Source organism: Papaver somniferum, unplaced genomic scaffold, assembly GCF_003573695.1.
Source record: "Papaver somniferum cultivar HN1 unplaced genomic scaffold, ASM357369v1 unplaced-scaffold_99, whole genome shotgun sequence".
NCBI lineage: Eukaryota > Viridiplantae > Streptophyta > Magnoliopsida > Ranunculales > Papaveraceae > Papaver > Papaver somniferum.
In genome coordinates this window covers 2742400-2756704 of record NW_020653081.1, presented here as the reverse complement: position 1 = coordinate 2756704, position 14305 = coordinate 2742400, and the positions used below count along the sequence as shown (strand labels likewise).

Sequence of the window (14305 nt, the reverse complement as noted above, 5' to 3'; positions counted from 1 at the left end):
CAGACTCAATCTAGAGTAAAGTATATCAAAGTATTTAATATCTCTAACTCTTAATTCAATCTGCAATCAACAAATAGAAATCTGCAAGTTCTATTGAATATAAGAGGAGTAACTTGAACGCTACCAAAGACCAATGTTTAAGTGTCAATCAATTTAAGTCAACAACCCAATGTCGGGTATTATAATTGATTGAACTTAACGCACAACCTGTGATATTTCAATTAATATAAAAAAATAATGCGGAAAAGAAATAACACAGGCACCAGAATTTTGTTAACGAGGAAAACCGCACATGCAGAAAAACCCCGGGACCTAGTCCAATTTGAACACCATACTGTATTAAGCCGCTACAGACTCTAGCCTACTACCAATTAACTTAGGACTGGACTGTAGTTGAACCCTAATCAAACTCACACTGATTCAAGGTACAGTTGTGTTCGTTATGTCTCTAATCCCATCAGGATACTACGCACTTGATTCCCTTAGTTGATCTCACCCACAACCAAGAGTTTCTATGACCCAAAGTCGAAGACTTGATAAACAAATCTGTCTCACACAGAAAAGTCTATAGATTGAATAAATATGTCTCACATAGAAATACCCAAGAGTTTTTGTTCCGTCTTTTGATAAATCAAGGTGAACAAGAACCAATTGATAAACCGGACTTATATTCCCGAAGAACAGCCTAGTATTATCAATCACCTCACAATAATCTTAATCGACTAGTGAAACAAGATATTGCGGAATCACAAACGATGAGATGAAGATGTTTGTGATTACTTTTATCTTGCCTATCGGAGAAATTAATCTCGATTCAATTATTTCAATTAAACTCAATACGATAGAATCGGGGAAGATCAGAACACGCAACTACAAAGAAAATAGTTGCGTCTTTCGTTAACCTACACGGTCTCGATAGAAACCTAAGGTGAAAGGAGAATTGAATATATTTTATGCAACCAGTAACACACATGAGGTGTGGGGATTAGGTTTTCCAGTTGCTAGAGTTCTCCTTTATATAGTTTTCAAATCAGGGTTTGCAATCCAAGTTACCTTGGTAACAAAGCATTCAATATTCACCGTTAGATGAAAAACCTGATTCAACCAAGCTAATATCTTTCAACCGTTAGATCGAACTTAGCTTGTTACACACAAATGAAATGTACCCTCATTTAGGTTTATGTAACCGTACCCAAACGTGTACACCATGTTGGTTCACAAATAGTTAACCGAGGTTAGACATATGATTACTCTCATATCAACCTTATTCATCTTAACCATAACTAGTTCAAATGAAACTAGTTAAAGAGTTGTTTGATTGCTATATTCTCATAGAATTATACAAGAACACAATTGAAGCAAAATCGTTTTGATTCACTCGAATCAATCATGAACATTATAGAAACGGTTTGCAAAGATTGCATTCCTTATTATATAAATATTTATGTTCATGTTCATAACCGATTTTAGAACATTAACCTTCAAGTATGAAAACAGGTACGCATACTTGGAATACCCGGACTAAAATTGGGTTTCGCAGGTACGCAAACGGGTACGCGAACTTTCAATCCCAGCAGAAATTCTCAGACATGAACCTGTACGCCAGTACGCAAATGGGTACGCATTCTATGGTTCCCGGACATGGATTACATATGTGCAAGAATGCACAACATGACATATCCAATAATGGTTAAGTGTTTTAAACTCTTATTTCAATCATTGAAACTTTCTTAGAGGATGACAATAGTCGTTTTCACATATTATTAGCATCAAATCGATTTTCAAGTTATTGAAATAATCATAACGAAACATTCCAAGACATACTCGGAAATTTTCACATGATATAAGATGAACTTGGTCAAAACGAAAGCTTGCCAACACATATTTCGAGAAGTATGTAAGCGAGATAAACTCAGCTTGAAATCTCAAATGTGTATATAAAAAACTATATCGTAATACGACTTATGTCTCAATATAGGAGATAGAGTAGAAATAGATTTTCCAAGTGATATATGAGTTTAAGTCTCCACATACCTTTTGTCGATGAAGTTCCACAAGATCCCCTTAGTAGTTCTTCGTCTTCAAATGTTGAACGCCGTGAAGTCTAAGCTCAACTACACAATCTATGTCCTAGTCCGACTTATAGTTTTGATCACTAGCATTGACAAACATGCTTGAGATAACAACGCATGCGAGTTCGACTGAACAGTGCTCTAACAAAAAGAAGTGAGACAACATTTCCAAAATTATCCGCTTTATTAATTATTATTTTTTTGGTAGATGATAGATTATCTGCTTTATTATTCGATTTATTGAAAATTGGTCTATGTCTATAAATTTGAAAGATTGCACCTTTATATTAGTTTCGGAGTTTCTGGAAAACGTAATTTTTTTTAATCAGCCATAAGAGTTCTTTTTTTCAAGAATATTAAGATGGCTAGTCGAAAAGTAGCGTTTATCGTCTTTGTCATGTTCATCACTGTCTGCTCGGGTATGTATTAGTAAGTTTCTTTATGAAGTGATTACTAGATCTGTTGATTTTAATTTCTTTATCGACTTACTGATTTTAAAATGAAAGAAAATTGCTTCATAATGTTATTTTAAGTTCTTATATACAATAGCAATTTAAATGAGATTAACCGAATCCTTTCAATTTTATCAATTTCATGATGATATATATTGTTTTATAGTTAAACATATTTATTAACAAAATCATGAATTATATATATGCAGATATCTGCAGCGTAGTCTTGGTAACAAATGCTGATCCATTCGGGTTGTGCAGTCACGATGCCAACATCGGTAATTGCAATCCGAACAACCTATCTGACCAGAGATTGTGCTGGAACCTTTGCACTACTTATTGTGGGTCTATAGGAGAATGTAGGATTTCCGATGGAAAGCAGCTCTGTCATTGTATTTCATGCATAATCGTTGCAGTATACGAATTTCCGGTCAAATGATGACGAGGACATCTGCATAATTTAATGTAATTGATTATGATTACATTAAAATTATGCATGTAATGGTTTCATTGCTGGGCTTATCAAAAAATGTTAATGTCAGTAATAAAACAAATGACAATGGTTTTTAATATATTAAATCTCATGGTTGGTTAAAAGTTGTGTTATTTCTGTTCTTGCAAAGGATATATGTTTGATAGCACCAGTTTTATGAGACAAGTTTACATTTACATTGGAAAATCGAGAAAAATTTGTCAGTTGTAAACATCAAATATTATGCTTGGTAACAGAGAAATAAACTGTGTGTTTGGATGGTATAAAGCGGATAGGAGGAATCCAAAACCCACACTCCTCGTGGATTTTGTATTCCCTTACTTTTTGGGAATCATATTCCGAACCACCCTCTATGCATGTTTACCAAACATGGGAATGATATTGTATTTCCGGGAAAGTTTTTTCATTCCCTCCAACCAAACACGCAGTAAAGGTAAATAATTACATGGAAAAAGGTTCTTCATGGAAACAATTTCTTAGGATCATAAAAAACATAACCACTCCAGTATTTCATCTTAAACTTTAATTTTATTTACCGGAAGAAGAAACAAGACGAACAAGCATGATTTTTCTTTTTTATGGTAAAACATGGTAAGTCCTAATTATTTAATATTTAATTTTTAATTTTTAATGCAAGAAAACATGGCACCGAACTAAAATAGGGAACCCCGTAATTTTAGTAGTATATAAAATAAGAGGTTCTTAACATGTGGAGCAATGAAATCAATTGTTTACTATGTGGATCACCAAATTAAAATATTCATGTAGAATATTTTTCATGAACTCTCCCTAATGTAGATTTTTATATCATATTGAGCTCTTATTGGATGCACTTGAATATGTTCTAGCAGAGACCCATTGCACGATGCCCATGTGATTCTGTTCCAAAAGTTGCGAAGATATGCGATCCACACCATCTTAAATAGTGGAGACTTGGTTGCTTTACACGATTTTGACAAAATTATTGTTGTGAGTGAAACACAAATCAGAAAAAAAGATAAGCAGAATAAAAGTTATCTTCATTTTTGGGTATTGTTGTTATCAGTTCCAACTTCAACATACCCGGGGAAAATAATGTCTAGTGATGCAAAAGAACAAAAATAACATACATTGAAGGAGGAGAAAAATGGATACAGTAGAGTCCATTAGATCCTTAGATGTTCTTGAATGGTTTCTGGTTCTAACCATGTGCTATGGAGCACTGTGGCAGTGAACTCGATATGAAATTACAATTCCTAGGCCTAGTGCACTTGAGAACCAAAGTTAGGGCACCATTGAATTTCGTTTGCAAATACAACTAAAGTACTGCAAAGTGAATAAGGTTTCAAGCTCTAACTGGCACCAATCAAAGCTTGAAACCTTGATGATTTTGGAAATTCAAAATTGTAACATCACAGACACAAAATCAACTTCGGTTCTCCATCATGAATCATTCATGAATAACCCATTAAGTGTACCCAAATTTCAGAAATTGGTATCAATTTCATGAATAAAGCAACAATTCATAAACATATACATTATTGCAGTATTAGTACAACAAAAGAGAAGTCATAGAAATCTGTAAATCAAATCACGAAATCAAATCTCATCTGAAAGGGAAGTTGCTTGCTGGGTATTTTAGATATTTTAGGTACAAACCAAAAAACATTTTTTATCGAAAACAACCATTTTCTTTATATTGGTTATATAATGAAAATGTAGCTAAGTTTTGTAGAAGCTCTCATACGAATGTGACCTACTAGGAAAATCTATAAGGTGGCTACGTTCAAGGAGTCCAAACAACATTTAATCATGAATTTTTAAATTAAAAAATATGTCATCATAATTGTCTTAAAGATATATCATGTAAGAAAGCCAATAAATTCACTTGTTGGTCTTGTACATGTTATTTCATTATTAATAATATGATTTTATTATTCTTAATGCTAAAATTTATTTTGAAATATTTTTACAAATTAAATGCACATTAATGCATGCAGGTAACTGAAAATCGCTCATTATAAATTTGAAAGCCATAACCATATCATCATCACTTTAACGTTAAAGCTTATCAGAGCCATTGCACCATAATATTAGCCTTAAATTTTATCAAAGACAATAAAACATTATTTGAAACAATATATATAATTTGGTTGGTATAAGAATGTTGAGATGGCTAGTGGAAAAGTATTGTTTCTGTTTTGTTGATCGTTGCTTGCTCAGGTAAATATTGATAAGTAATGGATGTGAAAAGGAGAGGGTACCAAGTACACCACCAACTTTTTCGTTCGGGAACCTGTATGGACAAAACCTGATACAATTGCAAGTAGAACAACTTAATAATGATCCTTTCCAATATGTATGTAAAGTTTATATCTCTATCTCTTCTCAATCAGAACGTATAGATTATGAAGTATGTGAACCTGATTGTTAAAAAGAGTACTTGGACGATCCCAAAAATCAATATCCAAGATCAATCTAGTCGTATCGAAATAATACAATCGGGATTCTGCCAAGTAATAAACTCGTTATCTATCTTTCAAGATATGAATTCTACAAGAAACAAGTCTCGTAATCGATCACAATTATATGGACGTATCTATTAAGATTGAATATGTACTACTTGTGTAAATCTTATTATAAAGATAAACAATATAATACGGAAAAGGAACAACACAAGACACCAAAAGTTTCATTAATGAGGAAACCGCAATAGTAGAAAAACCCTGGGACCTCGTCCATATTTGAACACCAAACTGTATTAAGTCGTTGCAGACACTAGCCTACTATCAGACTTCAGAATGGAATGTAGTTGAGACCGAATCTACCCTCCAAGAAATTCAGTTATGGTCTTGGTCTTTACATCCTTTGAACCTCGCAAGTCTCTACACAATTGATTCCCTTAGGAGATGTCTTTTACAGTCTAAGAGTTGCTTCAATCTAAGTGAAGACTTTTGATACCAATCTGCCTCTAACAGATAAGCCTATTTGATTTCCCTTAAGATCAAATATTAAATTTCAATTTTTTTTTTGAATAGACAAAGCTATCAAACTTCACAAATCCAAAACACTTAGATGAGAAGTCTGGATTCTTTACCACCTCTGAAGAACAATCTTCAACTTATCAATTAAGAATACTTTTCAGATATCTATCTTAAGGAATCACATAGTCTGAGACGAAGAGAACTTTGAGATTACGATCTATCTTGTCTGAAAAAGATTAGGAGAACCTCGATAATAGAACAACAAGATCACGGTACACAAATTATCAAGATAAAGATAGTCAGACCTGGCTTCACAAATTCCTAAGCGAAGTCATTTCAGTCGTAAACCTAAAAAGGTCTATATAGAGTCTTCTCTTGTTATCAACTAGGACATAAAGTTTCAGGGATTGAATTTCCCATTTGAAAGAGCATCTCTATTTATAGTTTTTCAAGATTAACGGTTGCTTAGAGTTCAATCTAAGATAACTTGAAGTTCAAGAAAATATTTTCGTTGTTTAGATGAAAATCTAATTAGGGTTTCAAGTAAGCATGTGAGAATTAGTCACGAAATTGTACATAAGAGTATATACACAGTGGTACGGTTACGGAACCGTGTATAATGACCGTTCTTTGGCAGATATGCTTGATAAACCGTAAGCAATTTGATGTTTATTTAAACACTTAATAATTTAATCATGATACAGATACACAAGTGTTTTACTGATCAATAATGTCTTAGAGGTGTTTACGAGAGTCATAGCAATGTTAAATATATTTAAAAGATAAGTCTTTGAGCATCTACTAATTTCTACTGGGACCGTTGGTGAAACGGTTCGTGAATCATAATGCAATAGTTTATGAATCAGGTTGTTGCGGTTTGTGATACAGCTTCGCCAACCCTACTCGGCTTGTGAACTCAGATGGACACGGTTCGTAAACCGGGTTCGTCAACTGCTAGCTTTTTTATACCAACTTGAAAATTATCACCACGGTTCGTGAACTGTCCCCAGGCTGAACTTGCGGTTTGCGAACTGGTTCGCCAACCTTCCATGTAATTCAGAAACACAGATATATGTGGTTTGCGAGTTGGTTCGCCAACCTACCCTGAGTCGAAATATCAGAAGTTCTGAATTTTTCTCTTTTGATGTTTGAAGTATTCCCAAATGATAAAATAATTTGCTTGGGACATGTTTAGTTGATTTACAAATTAATTATTGAACAATAAATTGTTTTGAACTAATATTGTTAGGGACCTTTGAACATCCAATGCTTGAATCATATTTCGGATGCTTAACAAGACAAGCTTGACTCAAATTTTCTTTTTTTTGCAATAAATCTACTATAAGTCATACGACATAGTCTCATAAAATAGAATGGTGAGATAATGAGTAAATAGAATAGTTCATTCTTCACATACCTGATCAATGAAGTTCTCCAAATGTCTTCATTGATCTTCAGTCTTTGAGGGTGATGTTTGATACTTAACTACATAATTCTAACCTAGTCCAAGACTTGACTTAGAAACTAGAAATCAAGAAATAGTTTTGATCAACTAACATTGACAACAAGCTTGAGATAGCAAAACTTATGGGTTCAACCTAGCATTACTCTAACAGTATGCATGTAAGTATAAGAGACATTGAAACTATTTAACTATTTTTATGAGTTATGGATTTCTTATTTATTTTAGTTTTTTTAGTTATTATTATGAGATGGTGATATTATTTAATCCTTTTAAGCAAATTGTTTTATGCTTATTTTCGGACAATTTTCTTTATTTAATTTTTTAAGATTAAAATATTTAAGTTTCCAGTTCTTTTTCTTTTCCTGTTATTTATGTTTGAAAAAATAAAAAATAGCTTGTTCCAAAGTTGATGTCTTAAAATACCAGGCTAGCTAGTTGGTTTGAACATAACCCATCAGGTCAAATCCATCCTAATATAAGTCTGACTTTCAGGCTGTCACAAGAAAGAAGAAAATCAGTGGTAAAAAACTAATACCTCTGAAAAGCCAACGGAAGACATGGGGCTGGGAAAAAAACACACAAGGCAATCACCAAGCTTCTCTGAAGGATATGAGAAACCACATACGACACATCAAGAGTCACAACGAAGAGATTGAGAAGCAATAACATCAACAAGAGATTTATAATGAACAAAAGCTAATGTAGCAAGAACCCTATCGTAAACTTCCTTCCAAAAGCATCACTAACTACAGTAACATATTTTCAATGATCCTCTGAAAGGAAAATAGAAAAGAAGCAAGAAACGATAAAAAACACCAAAAGATAGAAGACTCGCGGATTCTAACCATGAACGCAGATAAAGCACATCTAGCACGACTACCCGGCTATTTTAGAAGGATTAAAATGTCTCATGTGAAGATATAAAGAGAAACAAAGACAATGGCAATCACTAAAAGACGAAAAAGTATTTATACAACACTCACACGGTAAAAAAACATCTTTACCTATCATTGTTGGAACATGCTCAACGCTTTGACACCATCCAACGCTCCACAAAGACAACATCACCATCCAACACTCTACCAAGACATCAGTTTACCTTTACCTACATAAAAACCTATTCCACGTTTTCTCCAGGGTTACAATTTCAGAATCGGTTTTTACAAGCACATACACCGATTCTGGGAATTTAGATATAGTTAAAGACCGATTCTGAAAAACAAAAAACAAAACAGAATTTTGACAACCTACAGAATCGATCTATTTGGTGAAACATGTAATCCAATTCTTGTAAGAAAAAGTGGCACTTTTCCTGTATCTTTCTTTGACAAGAATCAGATTACATGTGGAATATTATAAACCGACTGTGGCAAGGCATATTTTATATGATTTTGCAAGGCCAAAATCGGTCTATGTGGACAATTCTAAAACCGATTGTATAAATTGATTTCGGAAAAATAGCCATTGAGTCTTTATCTATATAAGGACAACCTATTTAAGCCACTCCTACATCATCCACTAATCAAATGAAGCTTGGAAAATGGAAAGGGACTCGGAAGAAGATATGCAGCTCGTGAAATCGTTCACCCTCCTTCCACAGATGTCCCAATGAATTATATTCCATGTTTTGGAAGAGACCGAAAGAGTTCTATTATGAGTGCACCACGAATCCAAAAAACCGTAGATGGAGAGACTTAGTGTTTCGATTCGCATACATAGAAAGTACGATGCGAGAGTATGTATGTTAAAGTTATAAAAATGGTGTATGACCATCATCCACAAGCTCCCTCTAGTGACAAAGTGAGTAATTTGATATTTTTGTACCTATGGCATCATTTAATGTTTGCATACTAATATGTATTTCATTTAATTGCATTTGGAACGATTCGTAATGGGAAGGAAAGATCATTCACTGCAAGGAATACAAGGCGTTCTACGGATACATAAACATTAACCGGTTTTGGGTTAAGTTTTTTCGGAAATAAAATCAATTTATTTACATGTTTTGATGATAATTTAAGATTAGTTGATTTCTAGGTTAACGGGATTAAACATCAATTAATCACCCAAATCAACACTAATCAATACGGGATAATTTAGCCATTAAATAAAATAGTTGGATAAGGAATTTTCCATTTTACTTCAAAATATCTTTTTTTGTCTTGTAGTGGTAGGCCTCAAACTAGGGAGGATATTACAGGAGTAGGATACCAAAAAAAAAAAAATATACAATTTGACTCAGTTTGTCTACCAAAGCAATATTGACTTACAAAAATAAGAAGATAAAATTAATTTACAAGGATATAAAATTATATCCCCCAAGAGTAAGCTAATAAAAACATAAATAAATATGCTAGATGTAGGCTCTCCAACAATACAAGGCCCTGGGCAATTACCTAGTTTGCTTAGAGGTTGACCCGGTCCTGTGCTACTGTTAAAGCAGGTTTGATCACTCTAACAGTCCCAACATCTGTAGCTAGGAGGGCCTTCTGAGACGGTAATTCAGCAATAAAAAGTAGAGTTTGTGCCCAACCAGCATACTTTCCATATTTGTTCACAAACGCCTCAGCCACACGATTACAAAGTTTTGGTGTCAGACGTGCCCCTGCAAGCTCTGGTATGAGGTATCGAGTTGCAATCTTTAATCAACCCCAAAGCAAACACACTCACATGTCAGAACTTGATAACCATAAACTATAAGAAGTTATGAACTGATCAGACATAGTTAGAGAGCTGAATAATATTTGCAGCTAAATGATAGAGTACATATGAGAGTACAAAGCAGACATTTCGATTTTGGATCTTTAAAAGAGCTTCTAAAGACATGAATTGGAATGTTAATTTCCAACTTTCAGCAACAAACTCATAACGCCTCAGTTCTGTAGTGGTACATGCCCATGTATTGCCAAGGTCATACGGATATACTTTGGATGCCTCGATCATAATATCTGACCGAAATGAGATTCTACACCTTCTAAAACCTATATCATTTCTAAATCCCCCTCAGCTGGAGATACAAAATCAAGAAAATGCCAAGATGATATCCTTGCATGAATTTATATTGTTTAAGTTTATTAGGTAATTTAGGTTTCTCAGTAATTGAGAACTTAAGTTAAATCTACACTCCTTGGTTAATATGAAAGAAGAATTTCAAATTCACATAATCAGAACATATAGACAAGGGAAGAGAAAAAAGGTGCACCTGCCACACATGTGTATCAACAGGAATGGCATGATGTTGATCTAGAGAGAAGAGAGCAATGCAAGCTGCTACCTTGGGACCTACTCCAGGTAAAGTACAGAGTGCTTCAACAGCCTCATGAAGACCCAATTCACGAAGAGAAATAAGCCACTTCGCACACTAGGCTTCGACTGCAAAGCACTCATCGTATTAACTATGTACTTTGCCCTGCTCAAGTAAGCCAAGATGAAATCATTAACTGGTAGAAACAGCTAAGAGTAACACACCTCAGTAGAAGACAAAGATCCAGGATACATTATATATAATAAACTCTTACATAATACTACAGCATTAAGGATACAGGTCAAAACACAGATGTGAGAAGTGCTGATACAAATTTACATTTTTCGAAATTACTGATTTTCCTTGCCAAAAGGGTACTGTTAAAATTTTCTTTCCTTTTCCGTTCCGCGATGCTAAAATAAGTTCTGTCTTGAACTCTTTACTTTATACTTCTTGTTAGATTCAAAAGGAACAACTCAATTCAGTGATTTCTCTTTCACTGGCACAGGGATGCTCAATCATATGTACTGGCACTGTCTCATCATAGTTGACTAACAGATGCTTTTTGAATCATTATGTCTTTGCGAAATATAAGCTTAAGGAAGTCCAGCAACACAACTTGAAACTATAAGTGTTTTTTAGAAACATTGATCTAGTGATTAATCAAAACCCAGAATAATTAGTTCCACAATTTAGCCAGTTCAAACCCATTTGATACAGGTTTGCTAATTTCAGTACCTTTTCCATAACCCTCCAAGTTCTTACAATCAGGATTCCTATTGTTTGGTTTTATCAGAACAACTTGTCCATGCGTGTGCAAAAAATGAAGCTAAACATCTAGAGGTAGCTATACTGAAAGAACATATTATTACCTCTTTCAGAACACTCCAAATTTTCACAATCAGGACTCCTAATCAATTGGTTTCATCAGAACGACGTGTTCTGCGTGTGCCAAAAAAAATGAAAACAGCTGCACATACTAAAGAGTGATATTTTTGGACTACTTGTCTTCTTTAGCTCGAATGAAAGAACATATAGAAACACAGCATTTGCAGTAGCTGAATATAATAAAGGAGCTTACTCACAAGGGTGTATTTAGTCTCATATGCTACTGCATTTCCTTATGGCCAAAGAACATGAGAAAACAAATTCCTTTACCTCAATCCCTAGAAGTATTCCTGCTCTCAACTCAGTGCAACTGCCAAAGTTGAAGTGCGAAGGATAGGCTATTTGAACACTGAGCAAGTAAATGCTCTAAGCACTTTCAAGGTAATCAGGTCAAGAATTTAAATCTAAAGAGTTTTGTGAAGCAGAAGCTTAAACAGCAAAGAAGCATGACTATGAAAGAAATGTAGCTTTCCAAATCAAATCAGTTTAACACACAAAACACTAGAAAATAAACGTTTATCAAGTAGTTAGATACAGAAACTTCCAAATATGCAAATGCCATGATGTTAATACAGTAAGCTAACAAACAAGGACAGGAACAGCGTGCTAACCTGTATCCAAACCCCGCAACTCGAAACTCATCCTCCGAGACCGATGACAATCGCTCCGGCGACGGAAATTCGTAAAACTTAAACCCTTCAACAGTACCTAAATACTTACCTAAAGATGAAACAAAATCCACCATTTTTGTTATTCTACCAATATTATTATTTGAAGAACATAAGAATTGAATGAGACACTCAAAAGGGTCTTGTCTAAGAACTCGAGCACCGACTAAATGCAACGCTAATTCAGCAAACTTAGGATCAGAAGCAGAGAAAGTTTCCCACATTTCCTTAAGTGAAATCCCAGCATTTGAGCTGCCTTTGCATCATCCTTATCGCCATTTGAATGAACGAAGTAGAAAACTCCATTTCCGTCGTCATTGCCATCATCCGCTAGCTGCTGTCTGAGAGAAATGAGGTGAGAATCAATAACACCTGTGTACCTAAGAAGACCTGTTTGTTTCCATCTGAAGGTTTGCCCAGTTGGGAAAGTGAGAGGCAGAAAGAGTTCTGATTTACCCATATTCAAAAGGGGTTCCCATTTTAGGTCTTCTTCGTCTTTTGGGGGAAGTATTAGGGTTTCTGATTTTATGAGATTATTACTGGTTTTTGAAATGCTGATTTTTGAAGTATTGGTACTGAGATTTCTCTTGGTTTGCTTGAAAAATGTAGAGATGTTTTTAGGCTGTTTTGATGATGTTGTTGTCGTTTTGAGTTTGGATTCGGTAGCATCACCGACTTTGGGTTTTTGCGCTGTCTTCATGATTGCTGTTGCTGTTGCTGGTAGAGTTCTAAGGGAATACATCCAAATTAGCAAGTCAGTTGCTATGTAGCTCACAGACCGCGACAATCCGCTGCTAGCTTGTTTACTTCCTTTCTTTTCCTAATGACCCTTCTGGATTTTGTGTCGACAGCTGATTTAGGGGACGGAAAACTATTGGAGGGGCAGTGCCCCTTATGCTCCAAAGAAGGAAAGTGGAGTGTTTTGCTCATCTTATTGATAAATTTTCTGAAACTCGCGGCCAGGAAGTCTAAATTCCATAAACCAGTCAGGTAAGACAATTTTGAACCAATCTGTTTTAGCCTTTTTAGGTACTCTAGCTAGCCATTGCATGGTTGTTTTTCAAATGCCAAAACAAATCAGTGGTAGAATGGATGTGTTGGGACACCAACACCGATTAGTTATTTTAGGAATTAGTATATCTTTCCTAATTTGTTATTAGCTTAAGACTCGAGTTATGTTCTCTATATATATTCATAGTTTGTAACAGAGTTTAATCATTCAATCAATCAATACAAACTCAGTTATTTATTTATCTATTCTTCACAGCAGAGGTGGCTAATCCCCAATAAAAAGGATTTTATCCTAGGGTTCTATCTAGTTTGTGTTCTTTTACAGTTGTTTTGGTTTAAAACCCTAACATCTGGTACAGAGCAGGTTTGTTCTATTCACAATTTTCAGCAAAAAAAATTTTCTATCATGATGATTGTTGAGTTAACGGATGAGGTTAAAGGTTTAAAAGACGAAATCAAAGAATTAGTCGACGGTCTAACTAAACATCATTTAGAAGATATTGAGAAAGTTGAGGTTCAGGAAGGAGTTGCCAGAGCTAATCGTAAAGAATACATGTCTGCATTAACAACAACGTTGACAACATCTTTAACAACAGCTTTGACAACATCCTTGTCAACAGCTTTGGCAACTGCTATGAAAGAAGCTATTACTGATGCTCTCGGTACGGGAAGACACGACAATCACCAGCATAATAATAATGGCAATAGTAATGGTAATGGTGGTGCTGAAACTACTTCGACTATCCGTACATGTTCCATCAACCTCAAATTTCCAACGTTTCTAGGAGTCGATCCTGAAGGTTGAATTTTTCAAGCTAACCAATATTTCAGCTTACATGGGATAACTCCAGCTTTTAAAATCCCAGTAGCTGGTTCTCATCTTAAGGGTGATGCCAATTCTTGGTATTGTTGGATTAAGAAGTCTCTTCCTACTCCAACTTGGGAAGAATTTTGTTCTTTACTTCGTAACAGATTTGCATATCATAAGTTCATTAATCCTCATATTGCTTTGACCAAGTTGTCTCAATCAGGTATGGTTAGAGAACTAA

The 14305-nt window shown here is 34.6% G+C and overlaps 1 pseudogene; it reads right to left on the bottom strand.

Moving 5' to 3' along the window:
- Nucleotides 1-9640: 9640 nt before the first annotated feature.
- LOC113346303 lies at nt 9641-13151 on the bottom strand (annotated as a pseudogene).
- Nucleotides 13152-14305: the final 1154 nt, after the last annotated feature.